The following is a 27,093-nucleotide window of genomic DNA, read 5'->3' as shown; positions in this document are numbered from 1 at the left end:
GCGCCACGATGACCAATCAGGGACTGAATATGTAGTGACGTGGAAATGTCTGGAGTTTGACTGAAGATGTGAACATGTCCTGTATCTGGTAGCAGCCTGTGAGCAGGACTTATGTCTCTTTTGGCCTTTATTTCACAATTGAGTTTTTGGAGCGAGCAGCAGCACCACAGCAGGGGAAGCGGAGTTTCTTTCTCTTTTTATTTTACGTGCGCATGCGAGCGAATCATCCATGGAAATTATTTTAGCTACTTATTAACTACACAGATGTATAATAAAACAAATGGTGACCGGTTTCTAAACACAATTATGACAGAGTTTTTGGGGAAGAGCGAGCTGCAGCCCCGTAGCAAGCAGCGGAGTTTCTTTTTTTTTTATTGTTTACATGTGCGCGCGTGAACGGGACAGGAGGTCCTGAAAACGGCCGTTATCCAGACGCAGCTCCTGCAGCAAATAATGATACTCCCCAAATTGGGAACATCTCATGACGTTTGTCAGCTTTCCACAACAACTCACTCCGTGTGATCAAGGTCCGTCATGTTAACTTGACTGACAACTGGAGCCGGCGAGTGGAATGGAATTTCCTTGGGCGATGGTGGTGCGTCCGTTGCCATGTGACCCCCATGAATTTGTGGCGTCTGGTCGCTCCCGGTGTGAACGCAGCATTAGAAGTCCATGCTATAATTCCAACTTTCTAGCAGAAATAAACATGTTTACAGCCTGGAAGAAAAAAAAAAAAAGTTTTTGGCCTCGATAGCTAGTTTTGCTATTCGTAACAACTGTATGAGGTGACTTTTTATGTAACTCCTCAGTGTTTGCACAACACTCTTTGAAAAGGACAAAGAAAAAGATCATATAGGGAAAGTTCTGTGTCCGTGTGGATGACGAATTAATCTTATTCGTCTTGAATCCTAGTGTAGCATAGGGTTCCAAGTGCATTCTGCCTACATATTTAGGCCACACTCTTACCCTGATCCCAGGTCCAAACAGTTAACTTTTTTTTTTTTACCTCAGCCTCCACAGGTTTTCTCCATATCTGCTTTGGTCCAACTTCTTCTTCTGTTCTGTGGATTCTTCTGCTCTGTGGGTGTGGAGACTTTATGTTTTGGCTTCCACATGATGTGTCTGAAACAGCCCCATTTCCTTTTCTTCATTTCCTGGCTGATTTACTGGTTCTTTCCTGAAGGCTGATGTTGGAAAATTTATCTTTTCATCTGATATTAAGGATCTTTTGAAGAATTTCTCATACTTGCTACGGTTGCGCTTGGTCACTTTCTCAGTATAGTTATCAAACATACCAAGTCTTGTATAGCATAGCAAGACAAGCTTTGGCTAGTACAGCTTTGTCTAGTACAGCTTTGTCTCTTTACAACAAAATGCAGACTTTAATGCCAACATTTAACTGACAGTAATAACAACCCACACTAATACATTAGATTAGACAGAACTTTATTAATCCCTTGGGAAGACTCCCTCAGGGAAATGAAGGTTCCGGCAGCATTGTATAGCAGCACAGAGGGTAAGTAGCACACAGAGTATAAAAAGTAGAAGTAAAAAACAATTTGCAAAATGTAAATACTAATATAAATATCCGAAATACTTCGAGCTACTGGTTTACTGATTACGACAGTTCCTCTCCTTCCTGTCCTCTGTCTTCCCATTACTCCTTTTCCCCCTGAGTGAGGAGTTGTACAGTCTGATGGCCTGAGAGACAAAGGAGTTTTTCAGTCTGTTGGTCCTGCACTTGGGAAGGAGCAGTCTGTGGCTGAAGAGGCTCTTCTGGTTGCCGATGGCGGTGTGCAGAGGGTGACTGGCATCGTCCATAATGTCCAGCAGTTGGTTCAGTGTTCTCTGCCACCGTCACCAGAGAGTTCAGCTTCATGCCAACCACAGAACCAGTCCGCCCGATCAGATCAGTTTGTCCAGCCTAGAGGTGTCCTTCTTGGATGTCCTAAACCATAAAGAACTACAAAGGACTATGCCCTTGCCTGTTTTCCATTTCTGCTGCAGGTGATTGGCTGAACACACCTTGTTCAACTAATGATGTATACGAGGTCTGTTAGAAAAGTATCGGACCTTTTTATTTTTTTTCAAAAACCATACGGATTTGAATCACGTGTGATTGCATCAGCCAAGCTTGAACCTTCGTGTGCATGCGGGAGTTTTTTCACACCTGTCGGTTGCGTCATTCGCCTGTGAGCAGGCTTTGTGTGAGCAGTGGTCCAGCCCTCTCGTCGGATTTTTATTGCGAATAAAATGTCTGAACGATTTGGAGCTTTGCTGCATAAAATTTTTCCAGAAACTGTGAGAGACCTCCAGGTGGACACCATTCGGAAAATTCAGATGGCTTTCAGGGACGATTTTATGGGGATTACACAGATTAAGGAGTGCTCCAGTCGGTTTAAAGACCGCCCACAGCTGCTGAGAGCGCGGCGCACTCCGAGCGTCGATCGACAGGCTGAAACCCCACTGAAACAACCAGGTCATTTCCAACGTGAAGGCTTTGTTGATCCGGGACGTCATCTGACTTCCACAAAAATGGCAAGACGTGGACATCAGCACTTTTTCGGCACATTCCACTGTTACAGGAGTTTTTGTCATGGAAAGAGAAGTGGAGGGATGCGCCACGGAGCCGCTCATGGCGCGGGACAAAACCACCTCCGTGTTGGTCTCACAGGACGGCTTTCAGATGGCTTTCAGGTGGCTTTCAGACGGCTTTCGGTGGCTTTTCAGTTGTGTGACTGTCCGAGAAATTGTGCATGAGCTGGACATGCCACAACATGTCCTGTGAGGCTTCATCACGGCGTTGCTTTGCGCCATACAGCTCCGTCCCGACGCGCGGAATTCCTCCGCACGTCTGTCTCAATGTGCCGAAAAAGTGCTGATGTCCACGTCTTACGCAATTCCTGTGGTAGTCAGACGATGTCCCGGATCAACAAAGCCTTCACGTTGGAAATGATCTGGTTGTTTCAGCGGGGTTTCAGCCTGTCGATCGGCGCTTGGAGCGCGCCATGCTCTGAGCAGCTGTGGGCGGTCTTTAAACTGGCTGGAGCACTCCTTAATCTGTGTAATCCCCATAAAATCATCCCTGAAAGCCATCTGAATTTTCCGAATGGTGTCCACCTGGAGGTCTCTCACAGTTTCTGGAAAAATTTGATGCAGCAAAGCTCCAAATCGTTCAGACATTTTATTCGCAATAAAAATCCGACGAGAGGGGTGGACCAGTGCTCACACAAAGCCTGCTCACAGGCGAATGACGCAACCGACAGGCGTGAAAAAACTCCCGCATGCGCACGAAGGTTCAAGCTTGGCTGATGCAATCACACGTGATTCAAATCCATATGGTTTTTGAAAAAAATAAAAAGGTCAGATACTTTTCTAACAGACCTCGTATGGAGAGCAAGGAGAAGTTTAAAACGTGCACAGAACTTGGTCATGAGAACCCAGCTTTGGACTAACTGATCTACTTTATTTGAAGTATACTTAAGCCAGATCCATGAATTTAATGTAATTCTGGAAGTTGAAATCTGAGGAACAGCCAAATATATAAAAGTCAGATGGATCCTATACACGCTCATCAAGACCTTTCTTCATCCGTCTCTTTTTGGGGTTTTACAACAGCTGTTTTGGCTACTTTACCTGCTCCATCTTGGGGTAGTTAAAAAGATAATGCTTGAGGTAGGTGACAGACGGAAAGTTCAAGGCTCGACACCAAAGGCACGTTACAAAACACAGGGGTTTGCAGTAGGATACAGAACCCTGAACTCTCCAGACTAAATGAGAACAATCTGGAGTGCCTGTGTGAGCTGACTCACCCAGAAAGAAAGAGAGAGTGAGAGATGGAGCGTGGGAGGGAGTCAAGTCACAAGGGGACAGGGAATTAAAGCTCTCGTCAAAGAGGAGAGGGATTGACAGGAGGAGGAGAAGAAAGGTTCAGAGACCTGCGGCGGAAGCCCTCAGTGCTCCGTTTGGTTGGGGGGGTTAGAAGGATAGTTGACTGCAAAGCTCTGTGCTAGTCCGTCCAGACTGTGCTGGGTTAGTACTGCTGTGAACAGCCGCACTGTAATAACTCAGGGGATAGGGGGCTGAAAGGTGATAGCCTGGCAGGAATTGGTTTACAGCCAAGGCAGCCAGCACTCGTGGATGCTGAGACTTCCCCTTCAGACAGCGGCAAACTCAAGTGTAAATCGGTGTAAGGGTAGCTTTCCTGTCGACTACAAACGTCTGTGTGTTTAGACCTGCAGCAAGTCAGCCAGTGGAAGGTAAATGATGAAAGAGGACGGAGTGATGAAGACTTACAATGTTGCTATGAGAGCTGGTGATGGTGATGTACAGCAGAGAGGTGTCATTTTTGGCCACCAGTCCCTCCAGGTGTTTTGCTGAAAAGGGTTGGATAGTCTTTGTGAGAGTTCATGTTTTTTTTTTCTGGGATGGACTTTAGGAATAGGATCCAGGCTGTTGGTTTCACACTAGTTGGTGTTAGAAACTGTACTATGTATTTGGGTTATTTTGACGTTGCTTTTGAAGTGGTGTCAAGCAAATACATTTTAAGTCAGAGCAACAAAACCAAGATGCTTTTCTGAAGCCATTTACAGATTGGTTTCTGGTTTTGCAATACTCAGATCTCCATTAGATTTCCCTGAGCTACAATTGTGTTTTTCCTGGTGCAAAGACACCGGCCTGTCTTTATACTACAGGAGTAACAGCTGCAGCAACACACTGCTGGGAGATAAAGTGCATCTGGAAAGTATTCCCAGTGCTTCACATTTTCAACATTTTGTTATGTTACAGCCTTAATTTTCACCTCTAAATTCTACTCACAACGCCCCATAATGACAACATGAACACAGTTTTTTAAATATTTGTAACTTTATTAAAAATAATAATAAAAAAAAACCTAAGAAATCACTTGTACAAAAGTATTCACACCCTTTGCTCAATACTTTGTTGATGCACCTTTGCCAGCCATTACAGCCTCAAGTATTCTTAAATATGATGTCACAAGCTTGGTGCACCTATCTTTGGGCAGTTTTGCCCATTCCTCTTTGCAGCTCCTCTCAAGCTCCATCAGGTTGGATGGGGAGCATCAGTGCACAGCCATTTTCAGATCTCTCCAGAGATGTTCAATCAGATTCACGCCTGAGTTCTGGCTGGGTCACTCAAGGACATACACAGAGTTGTCCTGAAGCCAGTCCTTTGATATCTTGGATGTGTGCTTAGGGTCACTGTCTTGCTGAAAGATAAACCGTCGCCCCAGTCTGAGGTCAAGAGCGCTCTGGAGCAGGTTTTCATCCAGGATGTCTCTGTACATTGCTACATTCATCTTTCCCTCAACCCTGACTAGTCTCCCAGTTCCTGCAACTGAAAAACATCCCCACGGCACGATGCTGCCACCACCATGCTTCACTGTAGGGATGGTGCCTGGTTTCCTCCAAACACGAAGCCTGGCATTCACTTCAAAGAGTTCAGTCTTTGTCTTGTCAGACCAGAGGATCTGGAATGGCAGCAAAAAGGTCTGTACCCTGGAATCAAAAATACAGTAACAAGAAATGCTAGAGAGCATGATGGAGCCTAACACAATCTGGCCAAGAGGAGATGTTCTAGCAGCAGTTATAAAGGGCAGCATGGTGGCTTAGTGGTTAGCACTGTTGCCTCACAGCAAGAAGGTCATGAGTTTGATTCCCACCTGTGGCCTTTCTGTGTGGAGTTTGCATGGGTTTCCTCCAGGTGCTTCGGTTTCCTCCCACATCCAAAGACATGCATAATATATAAGATATACCTTACTGAATTTTCATTCAGGTTAGGTGAACTGGAAACTTTACAATTGTCCAGGTCTCCCTTGCAAAAGAGGTCTCAATTTCAATGGGACTAACCTGGTTAAATAAATGTTAAATTAAGTTAAAATTAAAGGACCCGGAAGTAGGGGTACATACAAACATGGAAGTTAAATCCAAAAGTTAAACCAACCAAAACAGACAGAGAAAATGAAAGTAAACACTACGAGAGGAAAATTCTAAATAATAACTTGGAGTAAAAATATTCGTCCAGAACAGCAAAATAGAGTCAAAACTTGACCCATGCCACTATATAGAATAAAAAAGTAGTCTCAGGACTACCTAGTGGCCACTTTCTCAATGATCTGTTCCATCTCTGTCTGCAATGACCGACCCCCCCCCCTCCACTGATCTCCACCTGTCCTGGATGGTAACCATCCAGACATTCAACCAATCTGTCCATACCTCTTAAAAACATCCCCTTGACCTTCTCCAATCTGCTGGGGTCCCACCCATAGGGTCAGTGAAAAATGTTGTCAGAGGGACAACAATAAGTCCTTTTTCCCAGTCTATTGGAATAATATCTGTCTTCCAAATGGAACAAAGAGTACTCACAATGCCAGGAAAGCAGCATTTCCACCCACCTGAAGACATTCGGCCCCAATATTGTACATCCCACAGCTTTACTTGACCTCAGCTGTTTCATCATATTTGCAGCTTCACTGTGATCTGGTGATTTGAAGTTGACTGGTGGATTAACCACCAAAACCCTGGGAGCAGAGATGCCCAACCTCCCAGCAGGAGGATCTGTATTATACATTTTGTTTGGCATAATATTAGCATTGGTTTTGGGTCCTACTGTGATAAAGCTATAATCCCACATGCTTGGCAAATGTAAACAATTTGCAGTCATATTTCCTTATTGCTCATGTTTGTGTTGCTGCTGGTCTGACAGATTCCTGCTGAATGGTGTTTGGAGAGGAGGTTAGCAGTGATCCGTGTCCACAGATGGTTTGCAGGAGTTGCTTGTGTTGCTGTCACTTGGGAGGGACCTTAACTTTACCCAAGGTAAACAGTCAAACAAACACAGAGGTAATCCCACAGCTGTTTAGTTAAGGCCAGTGTCTGTTTACCAAGACAAGAATCATATTCTATACCAGTTACTGACCCCTCAGTGTCACGAATGTTAAACTCAACGTCACTGCTCGTCTGATTAATGAAGTTCTACACGCATGCTTGAGCATCTGTCATATGATATAACTAGGAGTGGTGTTTACGTTGTCCTCACCCCATTCCTAGGATTTGATTGCAACAGCACTGAATGTGAGTAACTATATCACAGACATACAGTAAATTACTCAGTGCACAAAATGTGAAGATAAATGAAGTGGTCATAAAAATGCCTTCCTAAAATCTTGTGAGCCCAATGATAGGTGAAAATCAGACACTGCTTCTGATATGCTGTTCAGAAATGTCATGTTCTGCTTGATTTTGACTTTGAAACATTCTTCTCTTTTCTTTCATAGCCCTATTTCAACATACTAGGATATTTGTTAAAGCTTACTGATGAAGCCAGTTCATTTTGAAATTGCATTGTCATGCTAATAAAACTGACCCGTGTAAGCAAAAATCAAAGCGAAATTTAAAGCTGGCTTTCTCTAACTGAAAATAGTAGAATTTATTGCCATGTTAGTGTCTTAAAGATTTGTTTAAATAAGCGTGTATGTCATCTGCACACAACTGACTGTTCAACTCTTGGCAGTGAAATCTAAGGGGCCCATGACACTGCCTTGAGGAATCCCAAAATTGGCATATATCCTGTTATGATGGTCAGTGAACAGAGAGTGTGTACTGTACTGATCTCTGTTCACAGAAATGGATAAAACAGAAAGAGCCAAAAAATGTTTAGTGCTCACGAATTATTGTTAACATCAGTAAAAAACAAAACAAGAACATTCACATGACCTGTAGTTTGGCTGGTTTGTAAAGAGAACTTAAAAGTACAGAATAAAAATTACTCTGCAAATTAGTTTTTCCTGTTAATGTAAAATTGACATGGTCAGCTCCTGGCATGTTACTCTCTGTATATGTGTTTGTGTGTGCGTGTGAATGGATAAGTTGAGCTGCTGTTTGGCTCCCCCCCTTTACCTGTACCTCCTCTCTTGGGAGTGTCTGTTGGTATCGAGTCTTGCTGGACTCAGAGGGTGTGGTGACTACCGGCAACCCATAATGACCCTGGTCAGCTAACAATGCACCTTCCACAAACACACGCACACACACACATTGTTGTGGTATGGCGCAGTGTCCCGCCCCCCCTCCTTTGGACCCACAGTAATGGATTGCTTTCCTCACTCTCCATGTCTGGCGTGTGCTGTGGCCTCACTGGACTCCAACCGACCACTGGGAGCTGCCCTGTTTTCCTTCTCGCTGACTATAAGCTTCCAAACAGTCGGCAACCTACCCGACCTATCTAATGTGCCAACACACCCCTGCTCCCTCCACCCACCTTTCTTTTTCCCGTATTGTGTTGCCTGTTATTTTTCCACCACTGGCTGACAACCAGGATGGCTTCTACTACTGCTTCTCAATTTGCTTCCAGATATCAAGAAGCGAAACTGAGCTGCGGTCTGTATTTTGGTGCCTGGTCTGGACACTGAGGAACTGGCAGTGGTCAAAACAGATTTATTTTCTGCATATGCAAAACCACGCATCCAACCGTAGTTACGCCTGCCAAGTAAAGGTCAAGGGCAAAGTCAGTGTAACCCCTTGGATTTTTGCAACGGACATCAATACTATCGCGACCCACACCAAGCTGCAGAGTGGGTTCACACTTTCAGAAAGAGGTGTCACAGGAAGTCAGATTGCACCCACTGGTGTGCAGCTGGAGAATGGCTGCAGAGACGAGCCTAATCCCCTTGGCTTTAGTGTGGTCTGGGTTTTGTACACAGAGGGTGTACACACGAGTCACGCTGGAAAAGGAATCTGGAAGTAAAATACGATCAAAACTCCAGTCGTTTACCGTGCATATTTGCATAAATGCATGTGCTCCAGCAGAAGACAAGCGTATATGCTATTTTATGCTAGCTTCAACAGGTTAACCCTGCTAACGTTTGTTTGCGTGCATGTGAATATTCCTGTGAATGAGAGCCAAGAAGGGCACATGAAGCGTGGGTGGGTGTGAATGGTTCTGACATCATCACCGCCTGCAGTCTCGTCCTCTTCCACTACCCCGGTACTGACAGGTCCTCTATTGTTCCAGCGTTGCGTGGGCTCCCAAGGTTCCCATGTGTTAGAAATCATCCACCCACGTGCTGCAGCAGACAGGGGCCCAAAGACTGTGAAACCATATCCTGAGAGTCTGTGGGCTGCAGGACGGGTCCTGATGAAAGACAGTGTGACTGCAGAGAGAATAACAAACGCCAGGCTCCTGGACGCTCTGCGATAAAGACATAAAGGTACCTGCAGTGTAGACACGTTCGCACGCTATGGGCTCAAACATTCCAGACTCGGGGGTTGACGAGTGGAGAGATGGGCAGCAGGATAGATGGATGGGTGATGGGGGACTTGGATGGATGAGGAGATGGAGGGAGACCTGGTTGATTGTGGCTGAGCCCACTCCTGGTTCTGCTCAAAGTGGGTTTGGATAAAGACCAGGATAAGTGTGCTGGCACAGGTGAATCCAGGCACGCTGTTGGCTCACGACTCACCAACAGGTCATTAAAACCCACAACTGAGCTGAGAGTCTGGGTGTTGTCAGCAGAGCTCGTCTCATTGTGTGGTTGCCTCAACATTAATTGAAGTCATCTGCAGTTCTGGATGAGTTTGTGTTTTGGAAATATTTACTTTTTCCCCTCTCTTGCCTAAGTACCAGATGGTCAGGAAATTTTACACTATTCAACAATGAATTTAGCAGAAATTCTTAACGGATGTTAACAGCGATGACTTTATAGGTTTGGCGTTGGCTGTCATTTGTTCGAAACAGTCCACTGTGTGACCAAACACAGTACACAGGCACCTTGTCGAGAATTTAAGGGTGAAAGTTGTGTTTCCCATGACGGATGTGTGTTTATTGTACATGGAAACCCTATCGCACGGCCTCACAATTCACCTGAAACACTTTAAAATGACATAAAGTTTGACCTTTTGAGGTGTTGCTGCTATCTTGGTTTGGTTGATGGCATTATCTCATACAGCCCGTTCATTCTGGATCTTGGTCATCTTTTAAACGCCTTCTTTTATGGGAGCACCTGTACTTGGAAAAACACTGTTATCTCGGTTTATATGGAATCCCAAATTTCTGTAATTTATGGAGGCCATTAAATGCATCACTGAAGCACAGTAACCCTGCAATTTACTGACCTGGAAGCGAGTGTTAAACTATGAAGGTGTGATTTTATGGCCAATCATGGTTCAACGTTCAGGACCGTAACTGGTTGAGCATATTACATATGGCTTAAAACAATCACATGACTAAAAAACCCATGGCAGCTACAGCCATTTATAATGAGAAGCTTGTGGGGCTTTTTATTGTTACACCTGTATGTTGAGCAACTTATGAAATCCATCAGAAGATTTCTTCAGAGATGTCAGTTGAAGGGTTTTCAGCGAATAACCAACGACCCCCCAATCCCCCATTAATCCCCCTTTTTTTGGGGTGGGGTCACCCCTTCCATGAGCATCATTTCTAATTAACATCATCTTAGGAACATTCTGTACCAATACATTAAAAAAAAAGTTGTTTAAAGGTTTCAGATTCTGTGACCCCTCCTGGCTCCTCCCCTCAGGCCCCTGGGTGGAAAGCACCTTCTAGAATGTAAATTTTGATCCCAGCCCTGTATTGTCCAAGACCCATTTTATGAAATGTCAGCAAAAATAAATCATCAAGCTTCAGAAGAAATGCTGCTTCAAGTTTTTGCACTCTGTACCCCTCAACCCCCTCAGGCTTTAAGCCACTTGTAGGGCCCTACATTGATGGTGGATGTAAAAATAAGCTGCTTAAGATTCATTTGATGTATGTCCAAGTGCACATTGTTGATGAAGTGGTGGGAGATATCAATGCAAATGAGGGCACAAACTGCAAATGAGCTGGTTTAATGCTCCACATTATTCAGGCGCATTTTGTAGACATGTCATCTGTATTCCCCTTTAATGACTGAGATGCATCTGATCCTGGCGTGCTGTTATTCAGCAGACGGAGGAAGAAATGTGTTGTTTATTGCTCTGGAAACAGTTTTGGCTCACAGTATGCACGCCTGTGGAATTAGCTGTTAGAAGAGACATAATGCTGGAAGTTATCGTGGCTAGTTTAACACTGGTGGCATCAACCGTCGACTTGTTAAGGTAAGCGGAACAACTGTTTGGTCTCTCCTTAACTGTACTGCTGCTGTTGTGCATGCTGTGTGTGATCAGTGTCTGTAATAAGGTGTTGTATAAAAGCACAAGTTGCTACACATCTTAGCTATGTATTATCAGCATCTACATTTTTTTCAGGCCACGTTAAAAGTTCAGAACTCTCTGAATCCACCTGTTCACCTAAACCACCTAAAGCAGAGTTAAACTATGATACAAAGGAGACATATTAAGTTTTTCCCCCGTTTAATTAATAATGTTGTTTGTTTTAAATTATGTGCTCAGCTCAATTTCATGGTCCTGTGTGCCATACTGTATGTATATGTTTAAACCCACTGTTGTAAGATGTGTCTTAGTGTTGCATTATTTAAATAGAATGCCAGACAACTCTGGAGTTTAAATGCATTTATTGTTGGTCTGTTGTAGCAGGAGGTGGTAATGGTAGAAAATATATTTTTTTCAAATATGCTTACATCCACTTCAGAGATTGTGCATTGTGTAATTTGGGAGATATTTCATATAGGAAGTGGGTGTCTACCATGACAAAAAAAACCCACCCCATGCAAAAAAGAAAACTGCAATATATACTGTAATTGTAACATCTGTCGAAATATTAGAATGTAATTGTTTTGACTTCATGATTAGTTTTGATGAACCCTGCATTGAACACAACATTCAAGTTTATGATATACAACCCCTGGCAAAAATTATGGAATCACCGGCCTCAGAGGATGTTCATTCAGTTGTTTAATTTTGTAAAAAAAAAAAAAAAAAAAAAAAAGCAGATCACAGACATGACACAAAACTAAAGTCATTTCAAATGGCAACATTCTGACTTTAAGAAACACTATAAGAAATCAGGAAAAAAATTGTGGCAGTCAGTAACGGTTACTTTTGTAGCCCAAGCAGAGGGAAAAAAATGTGGAATCATTTCTTATAGTGTTTCTTAAAGCCAGAAAGTTGCCATTTGAAATGACTTTAGTTTTGTGTCATGTCTGTGATCTGCTTTTTTTCTACAAAAATAAACAACTGAATGAACATCCTCCGAGGCCGGTGATTCCATAATTTTTGCCAGGGGTTGTATATTCTGATCCCCTCCATTACTGTGATATAGATGATTCCTGAGAAGAATTTGAAAATATGACTGTTTGTAGATGATCTTTGATGACATACATTCAAGGTGATTTTCTAGCTTGAGGGCCGCATCCAGCCCTCGGGGCACCAGTTTGAGACTAATGATCTGTAGGCTCTTAGCTCTGATTTTCTACAGTTGTAGTATAAAGCATTACAAAACATTTAAAAGACCATGGCAACAGTGTGAGCCCATGGCTCCTTAAATATCCTGACATGACGCTCCGAGTTCTGTTTTTCTTCTTTCCAGTTTGTAAAGACAGTCTTTCCTCACACTACGTTCTGTGCACATTTTCTATGAGTTAATATACAAGCTAACTGTCTGGAGTCACAATCGTCTTTGTTAATGTGACATACTATGATTTCTAAGTGCTTGACACAGTGCAGGGACTTACATGACTCCAAAATTTATCAGTAATAATGAAATTGGATCAGAATGTTTGGAAATTAGGTTTTGCTTGATCAACAGTAACTTGGACAAGCTTGGTTCTTGCATCTGCATTTTCCACTGATCTTAATCTTCAGATGATTCTTTGAAACCAAACTCCAGAACCCAGACTTACACTGGATCCTTACAGTTGAGAGACATGGTTGTCTGGCAGACATGACACCTTCCTGACAGCACTCTGATCCCATTGCACTCTGGGAGCCCTCATGCTGATGGATGACCACTTCCATTGGCTCCAGGACCATTTCCCCTGTCATCTTCAACCTTGGAGTGTTTGGACAGGAGATCAGTTTGGATTTGTTCACAACAGCCAAATAGGTATTTCTGTATAATGGGGAACCATGAGGGTTAGAAGGTTTACATGTAAGATTGGGTTTCCATAGAGATAAGGTCTAATGTCCCACAGAGAGGAGAAGAACATGTTGATCTACTTAAAACTATTAAACGTTTTCAGGTTTGGTCTGAAAAGTGCCAAATTTGCCATGGACCACTGTCAAGTCCAAACAGCCAACATTTGGGCCACGCAAAGGAGGTGAGCTTGGTTCAGATAAAACTGAACCATGGTGTGGTTGGTTTAAAGCAGAGCTCACCAACCCTGCTCCTGGAGAGCACCTTCCCTGCATGGTTTCCATCTCTCCCCATTCCATCGATTGCTAATGAACTCAGTTCTGCTCACCCAATCAAGAACTGGGAAATGCCCAGACTTCACTAATCAGCTGTGATTACACCAGGCAGAGTTGGAAAACATGCATGGCAATGCTTCCCTGGAGCAGAACTGCTGTACCCTGGTTTAGAACGAGAAAGTATTTTTGTCTGTTTTTTTCACATTTTTTTGGATTAATTATAGACCGTTCTAGCAAAGTAGGTTGTCATCTCTCACTTTGTCAGTCACTCCTACAATCGAATCACCATGGCAAAATTAATGTTTTTGTTTTGTCTCCAGGGCTGTTTTTCCACCAAATATTGTTGAAATGCAGTCATGTCTTTTGGAGATATTCTGCTAACAAACAAACATTGGCATGTTTCTTTATTTCTTTGATCTCTTCTTTGACATCCTTAGATGCTGATTGCTCACCTTTGATCCTGACTGCTGAGCTCTGATTCTGGTCGCACACCTTTCATTCTAATGGCTGACCTATGATCCCGATCTTTGATCGCTCATCACTAATTGGTGATCTTTGATCCAGATTGCTGATATTTGAGCCTGATTACTGATCTTTGATCATGACCAGATCATCATGGCTGATCTATTATCTTTGAACCTTGCCAAGGAGTTTATGTTTTTGTTGCTGTTTGTCTGTCTTGCCTTGATCCTGATTGCTGGTGTCCCAGACTGAATGGTCCCCCCTAAAAATCGGTCCGCCCTGCCTTCACCGATAATCACCTCGTTTCTGCTTCAAACTGCACTCCAGTCATCATCTATCTCAGTGACAGATATCTGAAGCTTTTGCACAACAATTATTTCCACATAAATTCAGCATTATTTCATAATAAAAGATGGAGTGCAGCAGCCATGATGAGCTCCTCCTGCTACGTTCACTACTCCTCTGTCATTTCAAAGCGTCACTGATATCGCCTCTTTTCTGCTTAATCTGACTTTAGAACGATTTAAGAGGTTTTACCTTGTCATCTGATGGTTAATAATCACATTATTCCATTTGATTGCTTTGGGTGAAGAGAGCTGCTGTGATTCTAAATGACGCATGTGCAGTGTAGAGAATAAGGGTCAAAAGAATAAGGATCAAGGGGCAGATCCTGACCTTTGATCCTGATAGCTAAACTAATTAGCAGTTCTGTTTGCAGGATGAAGAGATTCAGGATTAACCAGTTGATCTCAGTCTTTGAGCCTAATTACTTAAATAATCACAGGATCAAAGGATTCAAGATCAAAGGCAACATTAGGATGAAAGACCAAAGGCAGGATTGCATCCTCTATAACAACATTTAATCAAGTATTTGTTGACCCAAGTCCAAGTTCTCCACTAAATTTCATTGAACTCTGTTCATGTTCTGCAAACAAACAAACACACAGACAAAGAATCAAACAGACAAAATATAAAACAAGTGTTTGGAGGACGTAATAAGAAAAAAGTAGAAATATTATTCTCTTTATCCTTAATATTTATCATGATCTGCAGTCAGTGTTCAGTACAAAACATGTGTGTGTAAACCAGGTTCTAGTTTCAGAACTATTGCTGTGCTTTCTATAATTTTGTCTTGCATTTGTGTCTGTCTTTGTGCCAGACATTGAAGTCTCACTCTCCAGCCAGAACAATTTCATGGTTTTTGCCTTTGAGTGAACAAGGCTCCCTATGTTCACTGTGATTGATTTGTCCTCCGTGTGATACGTTGCAGAGTCAAAGTGATTCTGGACTTCCTGACTCCACACCAGGGAGAACGCAGGAGGTCAGAAGTACCAACCAGAGGGAGCTGTATAGACCACAACCCGAATGGCCTGAGGCTCTGGCATCCACGCCGCTTAAGACACAGCATTCAAAGGAGCCTCTGCAGGAAGTCTCAGATAATTTAATGTTGTGCAGTTCCTCAGCTTTGGCCCATCTTGAGTGATTGTGCAATGGAAATAGAAGATTTATAACTCCTGCAGGAGTCGCTAATCACCGGAGACAAGATGTTTGAAGGGGGGGAAGGATGAGCAGAGGAGGGCTGCATCAGTGTCCACAGTGGAGTGGGTACAGGTTAGTTCACTCACCCGCAGACGCACAGCCCGACACAAACACGTGCGGCCTGGATGCAAACACAGGTTCCTTGTACGTTCCACTCAGCGCAACGGCCGTCTTGGGAGGATGTGTGGAAGACATCGCATATTTCCTCCTCCCTCGCTGCTGTTCAGCGTCTTCTGAAAACAGACAAAAGCGAGAAGCTAGAAGGGAGGAATAGATTTGCAGGTGGCCTAAAATAACAATAAGGATGAAAAGAAAGAGAGGATGTATATTCACTGACTACAAGCAACTGGACGAGGGAGCACACAGTGGAGAGGGCCGGGAAGACAAGAGAACAGGCTTGTTGCAGTCATTTTCTCCAGGGTCCGTTTCATTTGACAAAACACAGTGTACGTTTGTGTTTGGCAGTCCTGTGCAAGGTGAGACGGACATGTCTGGGACAGACTCTTACTGTCAGTTCTGAAGACATAACAAAAGACAGAGTAAAAATAATATATGTAATGATTCTGCACAGCAGCAACCTTTTTGCCCAGGATTCCCAAGGTAACATGGTACGCTGACCAGAGCTTGGATGATTCTCAAATACAATCATCCATGTTATTGTCCAGATTTAATTTTGTCTTTCCATAGCCAATGCTTTTTTTTTGGTAGTAAAGTGTGTTAAAATGTATGTTGTACAGGAACAAGCCTCTTAGGGGTGATGTACTTTGGCTTAACTTTATTGTAGCTGCGGTGGTGGACGTTGAAATGTTTTGTAAGTAGAGTTGAATAGGCCACATGCTATGAGTTAAAGCTACAGTGTGTAGATTTAGGGGTGTTTATTTACAGAAGTGAATATTGCATTCATAACCATCTGTTCATTATTCAGTAATTACCAGCAACGACAAATCAATTACAGTTTATGGTTTTGTTTTATATCAGATTCATAACACAGCTGTGTAATACGACTAGCACATTGCCCGTGGGGATCCATGGACTCTAGATTGGGTAGTGTTTATAAAATAAATAGCTGACATTTTCAAGGGGGGTAATAAATTATGCAGAGTTTCTATAATGATTTGGAATGGTGTTTAAGTTCTTGTTATCACACACACACACACACACACACACACACACACACACACACACACACACACACACACACACACACACACACACACACACACACACACTATTATTATTATTACTTCTGTTTTGTCAGTTTTTAGCTAATATCCGTAGTTCCTCCAAAAATATTAGTCCTATCAATGTTCCATTTTGTCTTTTTTGTCTTCTGCCCCAAGCAGGTGCTTTTATTTTTACACACCCACAAACACAGATGGTGGCGGAAGACATCAAATGCACTACACTTCTCACTCATGGTAACGGCAACATGACACTTAACTAAACTGACAAAACCAATTGAACAACAAAAACACAATAAATCAATACACTAACAACACTGTTAACCTAACATGAACCAAAAATACATTTAAAACCCCCAAACCCCTTTTACATCTATTGTTCACTGTTGTCAGCTAATATTGCTAATTTCTCCAAAAAACATTAGTTCTATCAACTTTCCATTTTTACAGCATTCATCCCTGATCCAAAATACATAAGCATACCAAACAGAAAATGTCAGCTCCCCCTCATTTTTCCATGATTGAAGCTACACACGCATGCATACACGTGCACAGAGGCCACTTGGCTATTATAATATAGATTAGGCTACATTTTCTTTACTTGACTGCCTGCTCTACATGCAACAGGAGCAACACGTGCAGAAATCAGCTGATAGATTCTGCTGTCTTTGGGTGTCAAAATAAACCCCTCGTCTACATCATGGCACCTGGGTAATGGATCAAGTAGGGTATTGTCTGTTGGGCTGAAATATCGTGAGGACTTTGTGTGCCCGGTGGTCTCTATGCTAAACATGAAGGCCCAACAGGAACCCTGAACACAAGACGGCTAATGGGGCTCTGGTGAAACAAGATGTCCTCAATGGTGGATCAGACAGAATGTTGGATTGTAATCCAACAGCTGTGACATCAGATGAAGGCTGCAGCAGGTCTTCAGACCCCAGTCATCTGGGATTTCCCAGCCATCGGACCAGGATCTGTCAAGGACAAGGATCATGTGTTTGTGGGCATGCAATGACATTCCAACATTAACAAACCCACATACAGGCTCTTTGGATCATTCCTGAATTCCACCATCTGGTCCAGGAATCTACCAAGAAGCAATCTTCTTAGCCACCGAGGAATTGCCACAAAAACTAAAACCAGCTCCTACTGTTTTCATCTTTTATCGGGACAGAAATCTTTGTCAACGCCACAAGCTGCCTTGTCACTTGTGGTGATAACCGCAGCACTGTGGATGGATAAATCACCCAAGTGTCCCACCCTTTGTTTATGGAGCACAGTAGAAATGCATGTGATGATGGTCCAGCTGGCCTCAGGTCAGCTGCAAGGTGCTACAACCAACCAACAAAGGAAAGTGGATCAGCTTCCATGCTCTGCTGTCTGCTGTGTGAGTGTGCACGGAGCAGAGCGCAGGGCCCAGCAGGAGCACCACGTGCTTTCATTTCTGCCGTGGCCTCTTGGAGAGCTGACCTTCACACCTTCAGCCATCCATCACGCTCTTTCCCGCCAAGAGCTGGAGCTCAATCACAGCAGTTTTTCTAAAGAAAATACCTTCAACTGTTTTGGCAGCAGAGAAAATGTTGTAGTTGTGGCGTTAAAGGCTCATGTGTAGCCTGTACTTGCTATATTTCCTAAAATAATGGGTAGTCGCAGCATGTTTCATTCATTTCCTATAAATGATGATTTTTAAACAATAAAGCATATTTTCCAATAATATTAAATGATTCATAAATGGAAGCTTATAATGGAAGATGTGTAACTTATAAAGATATATTTTCCACAAATACAACATTTTTACCTTCATGCCAGTAAAAGGGTGATGCATATCCAGGGAGTTTTCTTTTTCATCTCTTGTGAGCGTGAGGGTGGACAGTCTCTATCATCATGATTCAGTTGTTTCTAAGTACTAAATCTCTTTTTGAAGCATTTGATTTATTCTGTGTTGTGAAATAATTCTTTCCTGAAGCACTTAATCATTTAAAAAGTATTGTATTTTGTAGAGTATAAGTAGCACATGAGTGTAAGTCACACCTGTTAAAAAATGTCTGTTGAAAAGGAAAACCCCATATATAGGCTACACTGGGGTATGAGTCACTATGGAATATAAGTTGCACCTTTATCTGTATTATCAGCTCTTTAATTTTTTTTGTGCCTTCTTGCAGTGTATTTTTTTTTTTGTTATTTTCATTTATTCTTTTATAATTACACTTTATTTTGTTTTGTGACTTAATTTCTTGGAATGTTCCATGTAAATAATATTATAATTTTTATATTTTAAGAACAAATGCTAGATTTTTTTGTATACAAGTTGCATCAGAGTATAAGTCACAGGATCTCCCAAACTTGTAAAAACAATTTATTAATTCATTTCAATTCAATATATTTTGTTTATATAGCACCAAATCAGAACAAAGTTGCCTCAAGGCACTTCACACAAGTAAGGTCTAATCTTACCAACCCCTAGAGCAAGCACATAGGTGACAGTGGTAAGGAAAAACTCCCTCTCATGATTTAAAAAAAAAAAAAAACGTGACTCAATACAATGATTTAATTTACCACTTCAAGTGTTTGAAACAATAAATTCATTTCTGAAGCATTTTTTAAATTTTGGTTATTGACAACTTTTAATGGTGATTTATTAGATTCAAAGAATCAAAAAGCAGTGTTTTTATTGGGGGGGGGGGGGGCGGTATCACTACTGTCTACTCAGATGTTTCAAATGTTTCAAAGGACATTTTTTCTGAAGCCATTGAATCAATAACTTTCAAAATCTTGTGTCATTTTTTCAAGTGTTTCTTCTATTTACAGTTTCCAGTATGTTGAAATAGAATACCTTTTAAAATGTCTTGTTTCATTTAATTTTGGGGGGGAAAATTTATAAAAAAAACAAAAAACTAATGTTCTGAAGAAACCGTTTTACTAAATTTTTGAGTATTGATAGAATGAAAATAATTATGAAGCAAATTGTTCCAATTATTGTTTAGAGCGTTTCAAACGTAGTCATTTTTAAAGTAAATGTTGTTGTTGTTCTTGTTGTTTTTTTAGCATTTCAAAATAGTAAATCAGTATCAAAAGCTTTCTTTTATTTTGGGAGGTGATAATGGGGCAGCTCCCACGCTTAGATCTTTCCTGAATAAATAAATAAATAAATAAATAAATAAATTGATAATTTTATGTTTCAAAACTGTGAATCAAATCATTTCACAAATACCCCCCCCCCCCCTCCCCTTTTTATTTCTAGTGCTTTAAAACAAAAATTTTAAAGCAATTGAATAATTTATTGTTTGGGGCTTTTTAAAAACTGTGAAACATTTTCTGAAGCAGTTATTTAATTTAAGATTCGAGCATTATAGAACAGTGAATCATTTTATGAAGCAAATGGTTTCACTTATTGTTTAGAGCGTTTGAAACCACTGAATGTTTTTAAGTAATTGTTTCACTTACTGTTGAAAGTGCTTCAGAACAGTAATTTTTTTTTCAGCAATTGTTTCATTTCATTTTGGAGCATTTCAAAAGTATCAGAAAGCCTTGTTTCTACCATCACTATGTGTGTGAAATGTTTTAATCGTGGTTTATAGCTGTAATCCAGATCCTCCGGCTTTGCCGACGGTGATACACGTGTTGACAGCCTAAACTGAGCATTTGGCTGGATTCTGCTCAGCTTGTTTAAAGTCTATTTTAAGAATATTGCCGGTCAGTGATGACAGTGAAGTCACCAGCTGCTTCAAACTGAAAAATGTTTTCTTACCCAACTCTGCCCACAAAGTTGAATTCCAGAAAACTGAGCTGAATGAGTTATTTTGAGAATGTTTCCTACGGCTTAATTTGGTTTCAAGAGGAGATGGTCTCATCCCTATTTTTAGTGGTTGCTTTACCTTTTGTCACCACTGATCATCCTTTTGGGCTTATACAGCAAAAATGTATTTGAGTGGGTGAATGAGTAGGTGGGTGGGTGGATTCATCCACCTCAACCAGCTGGTATAACTCAAAAACAATGAATCCTATTGTCTTATAACTCACCAAATTAAAAGAGCGTATAATGAGGATGAAGTCATTCGATGGTTTTGAAGTTTGATGCACAAGATCAATCGATTAACCAACTTTGTGTTGCATATGTTACAACAGCACAAGAAATTAAAGTCAGAATTAAAGAATGGATAGAACGTTTGGCTGGGGGATGATACCAAAAGTTTTTGTCTGCACTGCAAACTAGTGATGGCTAACTTGAAACACTCTTTGCAACACCTCATTGTGTCACCAACTGTTTTGAGACCTTTCACTTGCTCTGGTGTTGAAACATAATAAAACCCAACAGACTGACTGCAAAAACGGTCCCTTTCAAAATAAGGCAAATAATCCAAAATCTAGCCAAATTATCTTGTATTAAGAAAATAAAAATCTGCCAATGAGGTAAGAACAATTGACTTGGTTAGAATTCTCAAAAGTAGCAAAATGTCTACGCAGTGAATAATCAAAATGTGCCTTAAAACTAGACAGAATTCTTATTTTAAGATTAGCCTCCGTCTTAAGGAAAACAATCTTGTTCCTTTGCTTGGATGATTTGAAATCGATTGCCTTTCCTTGTTACTTGTTAAATACAGCTTGATATTAGCTGGAAAAAAAATTATTAAAAAATGTGAGATGCATTTTCCCAAAATAAGACATTTTTTCCTCATGTAAAAAATGCTTGACAAGATTGTTTTTCTACTTAGACACAAATTAAGTCAAATTTTCTTTGAACGAGTCTTTTATTTTACTTTCTTAGATATCAGTTTTTTGCACTGCAGTTTTCTGACAATTCAGATCACTTAGTTGAGAGTGATATTCTAAGAATGATGTGAAGTAGAGGTGGGCTGATCGATCCTAATATCGATAATATTGATACCAATGCTGGTATTGATATTGAATAATCCCCATGTAAAAAGATCGATACTCAAGCTTTTTTCTCTCCCACACACATTGACTGCTGCGCACGCAGATTCATCAAAGTCTACTCTCTGTCTGTAAGAACAGCACTGCACTGTGTCACACAACACGGAGCAGTGCACCCTTGTATTGTGGTTTGTCAGCCCTCTACCTCAGGAGATTTTGTTTTAAGTTGTGTTGAGTGATATTTTTTTAAACAAAAATGTTGATTGTGATAATAAAGTATTTTGTTGTCATGTACAATGTTTGGCAAAATTCTATCCTAGGTCTTTTGGATCCTTTGGTTCTATGAAGCTTATGAAAAAGTATCGGTATCTGTATCATATCGGCGATACTGGGCCTGTATTTACTTGGTATCGGATCAATACCAAAATTCCCGGTATCGCCCACCTCTAATGTGAAGTCTTTAGTGGTGCTGTGCTTTTAATATTCTGAGAGCAAATCTGTTGATCTAAAACCAATAAATATATAAGAAGACTTTTAAAGGAGTAATAATAATAATAATAATAATAATGTTTTCATACACTGGATGAAACAAAAGCAAACACCTGCACTTTCTGCCTACTTGGGTGTTTTGGCTTGTTTCGTCCAACCAAATTAAATCTAATCCACAAATTTGGCCACCCCTGTGCCTATAAAAGGGATTACTATGGTCAAAGAACAACATTCCAGCCTCGTTAGTTTACACTGCTGATATTAATACTATAATTACGATTGCACATCGTTTATTTTGACTTCTATTACCACTAATACAATAATAGCCCCTAATAGATGGTAAGCGAGGAGGAAAACGGGCTCCGGATCAGTTTGGGGTTAATCCACCCCCAGCAGCTGCAGCAGGGGCCCACATGGGTCAGACGTACAGTAACACTTGACCCCAACTCAGTGTGTGAGTAAGTGTGTGTGGAACCAACATCTCGCCCTCCCACCAACCCCATTCCCAACTGACCAGCAGAAAGGGCAGTAACCTCTGAAGGCTTTGTTTGGTTGGCCGGAGACTGAGCATAGGCCCGCCATTGTACGTTTCAGGACTCCTGTGCTCCAGCTCTTGTTTTCTTTGGGAAGCAGGAAATTGGATGACTGGCTACCTGCTACAACAACATCCTGCACTTGAGAAGTCGCTTTTCACCCATACCCATACCTATTATTTCCCTTTTCCATCATACGCAAGTGGTCAGCCAGAAAGTGTCTCCCCCCCCCCCCCCGGTCCTGGGGGCCATATGTGTGGGTTTCTCTAGGTTCCACTCAGGTTGAGATCAAATTGGCCCCATCCAGATGCTTCCGCTGAAAATAGCGCGGCGGCCAAATATCTCAGCTTTTGGAGTGGGACTCCACCTTGTCAGGTTAACGGCCCTTTGTGAGTTGACTGACACTGATGGTGCATAAACATTTCCGATGTAATCTGAGACACGCTCGTGCCTTCTCGTGGTGTTGTCGTTGCCGGTCAGGCCACTTTGGACCAATCAGTGTGATCAGGGCTGGGTCTAGAGGAGACCACTTGCTACTATGAAAACATTCTCAAGGATTATGGCGCTGTAGTCGGGACCTAGGTGGGCGTTGATGAGAGCTGGTTCCGATATGACCTCAGGGATATCCGACTTCTAAATGAGATATTAATGAAACATAATTGTGCCGTCACTGGAAAGGATTTTACATGAGGCTTTCCCTCTTCCCAAACTTTTAGGACTCCCATCACCAACACCCACATTATGTTGGGGACATTTTCTGAGTGAATTTCAATTAGGTTCCTGTGATTGATTCAAAATTGCCCAACAATGAAAAATGTCTCAAGTATTTCATGTGCGTACTTCATGTCCAATTTAACTTTGCTGAATTATGACCCATGCACAATCAGGGCGGCACATCAGTCCAAGTCGTCGTCCAAAATTCAGGGTTACAGGGTTAGTGCCAGGGAGGACACTGGGACACCTGTTAAATACTTCGCCGCAACATAGCTCAGCACCTTTTGCTCACAGAAACTTCATATTTGGTGGGTACATGCCTTGGAGGAGTACTTCACATGGGTTCAAAGGCCAGTCACCTTGACCTACTTTTGAAGGTCACCAATGGTCACAACTGTCAAATCCTTCGCTACAACATTGCTCAGCACCCATTGCTCACAGAAACTTCATATTTGGTGGGTACATGCCTTGGAGGAGTACTTCACATGGGTTCAAAGGCCAGTCACCTTGACCTACTTTTGAAGGTCACCAATGGTCACAACTGTCAAATCCTTCGCTACAACATTGCTCAGCACCCATTGCTCACAGAAACTTCATATTTGGTGGGTACATGCCTTGGAGGAGTACTTCACATGGGTTTGAAGGCCGGTGACCTTGACCTACTTTCTAAGGTCACAACTGCCAAATCCTTTGCCGCAACGTAGCTCAGCACCTATTGCTCACAGACACCTCATATTTGATGGGTACATGCCTTGGAGGAGTACTTTGCATGGGTTTGAAGGTTGGTGGCCTTGACCTACTTTTCAAGGTCACCAATGGTCACAACTGTCAAATCTTTCGCCTGAAAGTTGTTCGCCGCAATGTACCTCGGCACCTATTGCTTTCAAAAACTTCATATTTGGTGGGTACATGCCTTGGAGGACTACTTCACATGGGTTCGAAGGCCAGTGAACTTGACCTACTTTTAAAAAATTACCAATAGTTGCATTTGTTCGAAGGCTACCAACTTTTTATGGTCACTGTTCGCCACATCCTCTAAATAAATATAATGTCAATCTCCAATTTTTCCACTGTGTATCCCAGTTTACATCAAACACATGAGGGTTCAACCAAATACCTACCCCACACATGTACATATTACTGCAATTTACATGGAAAATAGTACTGCGCGCGGGGCATTTCGTGACGAATGTCTCTAGTTTACTTTCACTTTTAATACTCTGTGTGCTTCTTATCCTGTGTGCTGCTATACAATGCTGCTGGAACCTCAGTTTCCCTGAGGGAGTCTTCCAAAGGGATTAATAAAGTTCTGTCTAATCTAATCTAATATAATCTCAAACATACAAGACCCAGGTTTAATGAATTTGGTTGTGAGACAGGCCTTGGGGCAAGGTAGAGCTGATTAAATTTTGAACCCCAAATCATTTTAAAATACTATAATTCCTGTTTCTTTCCATGTTATTTGTACTTTGGCAAAACAGCACCCCCTACCTGCACTTCAACTCAATTAAGGATAGATGTGAGGAGTGATTGGCCTCCTGAGTGTTCTCGTATTTATAACATTATTGTTGTTTTGTTTCAAAAATCCAACTCTGCAGTTTGTCTATACAGCCCTCTCAATCTCATACAGTTTTTTACTTCCTTAGCTACCTTTTTTGCCACAATTTGTTTGGTGTTGAAATTCCCAAAGCGGAGTTGGTTTGAGTTTCATTGTCTTGTTCAAGGACGTGTTGATGCTCATTAGCATTTTGAGATTGAACCCACCACCCTCTCAGTTCATGGACACAGTCAACCCACTTTGACTGACAGGGTTGTATTGGTTGACGCATTACATTTTGAAGAGAGGTGGACATATTCTTTACTAGTGTAAAGAATATGTATAGCACAATCCTCCATGGTGCCACCCACAGGTCCTCTAAAGAGTGGGTTTTGAGTTCAATTACGGCGGCTCTACATCTTGTTCTCTTGGCAGTGCTCGACTACAGCAAACTGCCAACCAACCCATAAATGAGTAATGTTGTGGTGTAGACAATACCGGTGTGAACTGGGTGGGACAAATGAAGCCCGTACATCCCCACCTACTTCAAATTTACCAACAACAAACAAGTCTCAAACAGAGATTGGATGATTAATTAATACATGTTTTTTGGGCTGAGTGGTGGACTGGCTATCTAAAAAATAGCCTCAGTGACTGTGAAAGTGGCCGGCCACAGGGAAGTGTGGGATGAGCTGCTTAGTCTGCTGCTACTGCGATCCGGACCCAGATATGCAGCAGAAAATGAATGAATGAATGAACTGTGAAAGTATCAATGTAGCCACCATTACCCAGCTACCAATACCTGTGTCTAATGGTGCTACAATCCAAATTAAGTAATGCTAAAGCTTTACTCACTGAAAATACTGGCGCACAGACTTCTTATATGTTCCATTAGTGCAAAAAACGACAAAGCCAGACATATTATCCCATATTTGAGTTGAACTGCTCAGAAAGGAGCTGTTAGCCTGTTAGCAGGTGTCCGCTAGGTGTCAGTCAAATTGATCACACTCCAAAAAATGCACAACTTTATGGCTTTATGACACTTTTGGGCTCCATATGTACTATAAGTAATGTTTATAAGTAAAGTATAAATAAGTGTTGAAAGATGATTACTAAACCATGGGTTCCACTCATTACGCTAGTTTGTCCTATGTAGCTGTCAAAGTTGCCAAGGCATAGCGGGTAGGGTTGATGCAATGCCAAAATACTCCGGGGGCTAGACCATTTCATTTCAGAACAGTTTGTTCTGGCCTTGGCTGTCTGTGACGGCCTGAACCTTGAAGAGTTTTGTGGGATACAGCCTTTAGAAGGGACAGACCCTGAATTTGGACACAGCCCAAGTACAATGGCTTGTCAAGCAAAAGCAGCTTTGCTAGGTAGTAAGTATCTTGACAACAAGCTTTGAACAGGAAGGCTGGAGGACCAGATGGTATGTCACCTTCCTGTCTGAAAGTCTGAAGACCAGCTGATCCCCGTCTTTACACAACACTACATGATAACTCCAGTGCCAAAGAAACCATCCATCTCAGAATTAAATGACTATAGGCTCATTGACTTGCTGTGGGTGGTCAGGAAATCCTTGGATTCAATATTGCTGACTTCCCTGAAGGACATCACAGGCCCCATGCTGGACCCACTACAGTTTGTCTGGGTGAACAGGTCTGTGCAGGTCTGTTGTGTGGTCAGAACAACTTGAAGCTGAATGTGATCAAAAATGTGGAGATGATAGTAGCCTCCAAACAGTGCCCCTCATTACCACCCTCAACATTAGTATCTCTGCTGTGGAGAGCTTCAGGTTTCTGGGGTCCACCATCTTTCATGATCTCAATTGGACTACCACCATCATCTCAGTCACTAAGAAGGCCCAGCAGAAGATGTACTTCCTGTGGCACCGACAATGTCCCACAAAGCTGCTGACCCAGCTCTACAACACCATCAACCAGTCTGTTCTCTGCTGATCTATCATCGTCTGGTTTAGGTCGTCTACTAAACAGGACAGGAATAGATTGCAGTGGACCATCACTACCTCAAAAATAATCATTACTGCCAGTCTGACTGCCATCCAGGACGTATACACTAGAGGTGGGCGGATCGATTCTAATATCGATGCCAACGCTGGTATTGATATTGAACGATCCTTGTGTAAAAAGATTGATACTCAAGCTTTTTTCTCTCCCGCATGCACTGACTGCTGCGCATGCAGATTCATCAAAGTCTACACTCTGTCTGTAAGAGCAGCGCTGCGCTGTGTCACACAACACAGAGCAGCGCACCCTTGTATTGTGGTTTGTCAGCCCTCTACCTCAGGAGATTTTAAGTTGTGTTGAGTGATTTTTTTTAAACAAAAGTGTTGATTATGATAATAAAGTATTTTGTTGTCACGTACAATGTTTGGCAAAATTCTATCCTAGGTCTTTTGGATCCTTTCAATCTATGAAGCTTAA

The sequence above is a fragment of the Thalassophryne amazonica genome, chromosome 18 (genome assembly GCF_902500255.1).
Source record: "Thalassophryne amazonica chromosome 18, fThaAma1.1, whole genome shotgun sequence".
In the NCBI taxonomy this organism is placed as follows: Eukaryota; Metazoa; Chordata; class Actinopteri; order Batrachoidiformes; family Batrachoididae; genus Thalassophryne; species Thalassophryne amazonica.
This window is presented reverse-complemented; position numbering follows the sequence as displayed.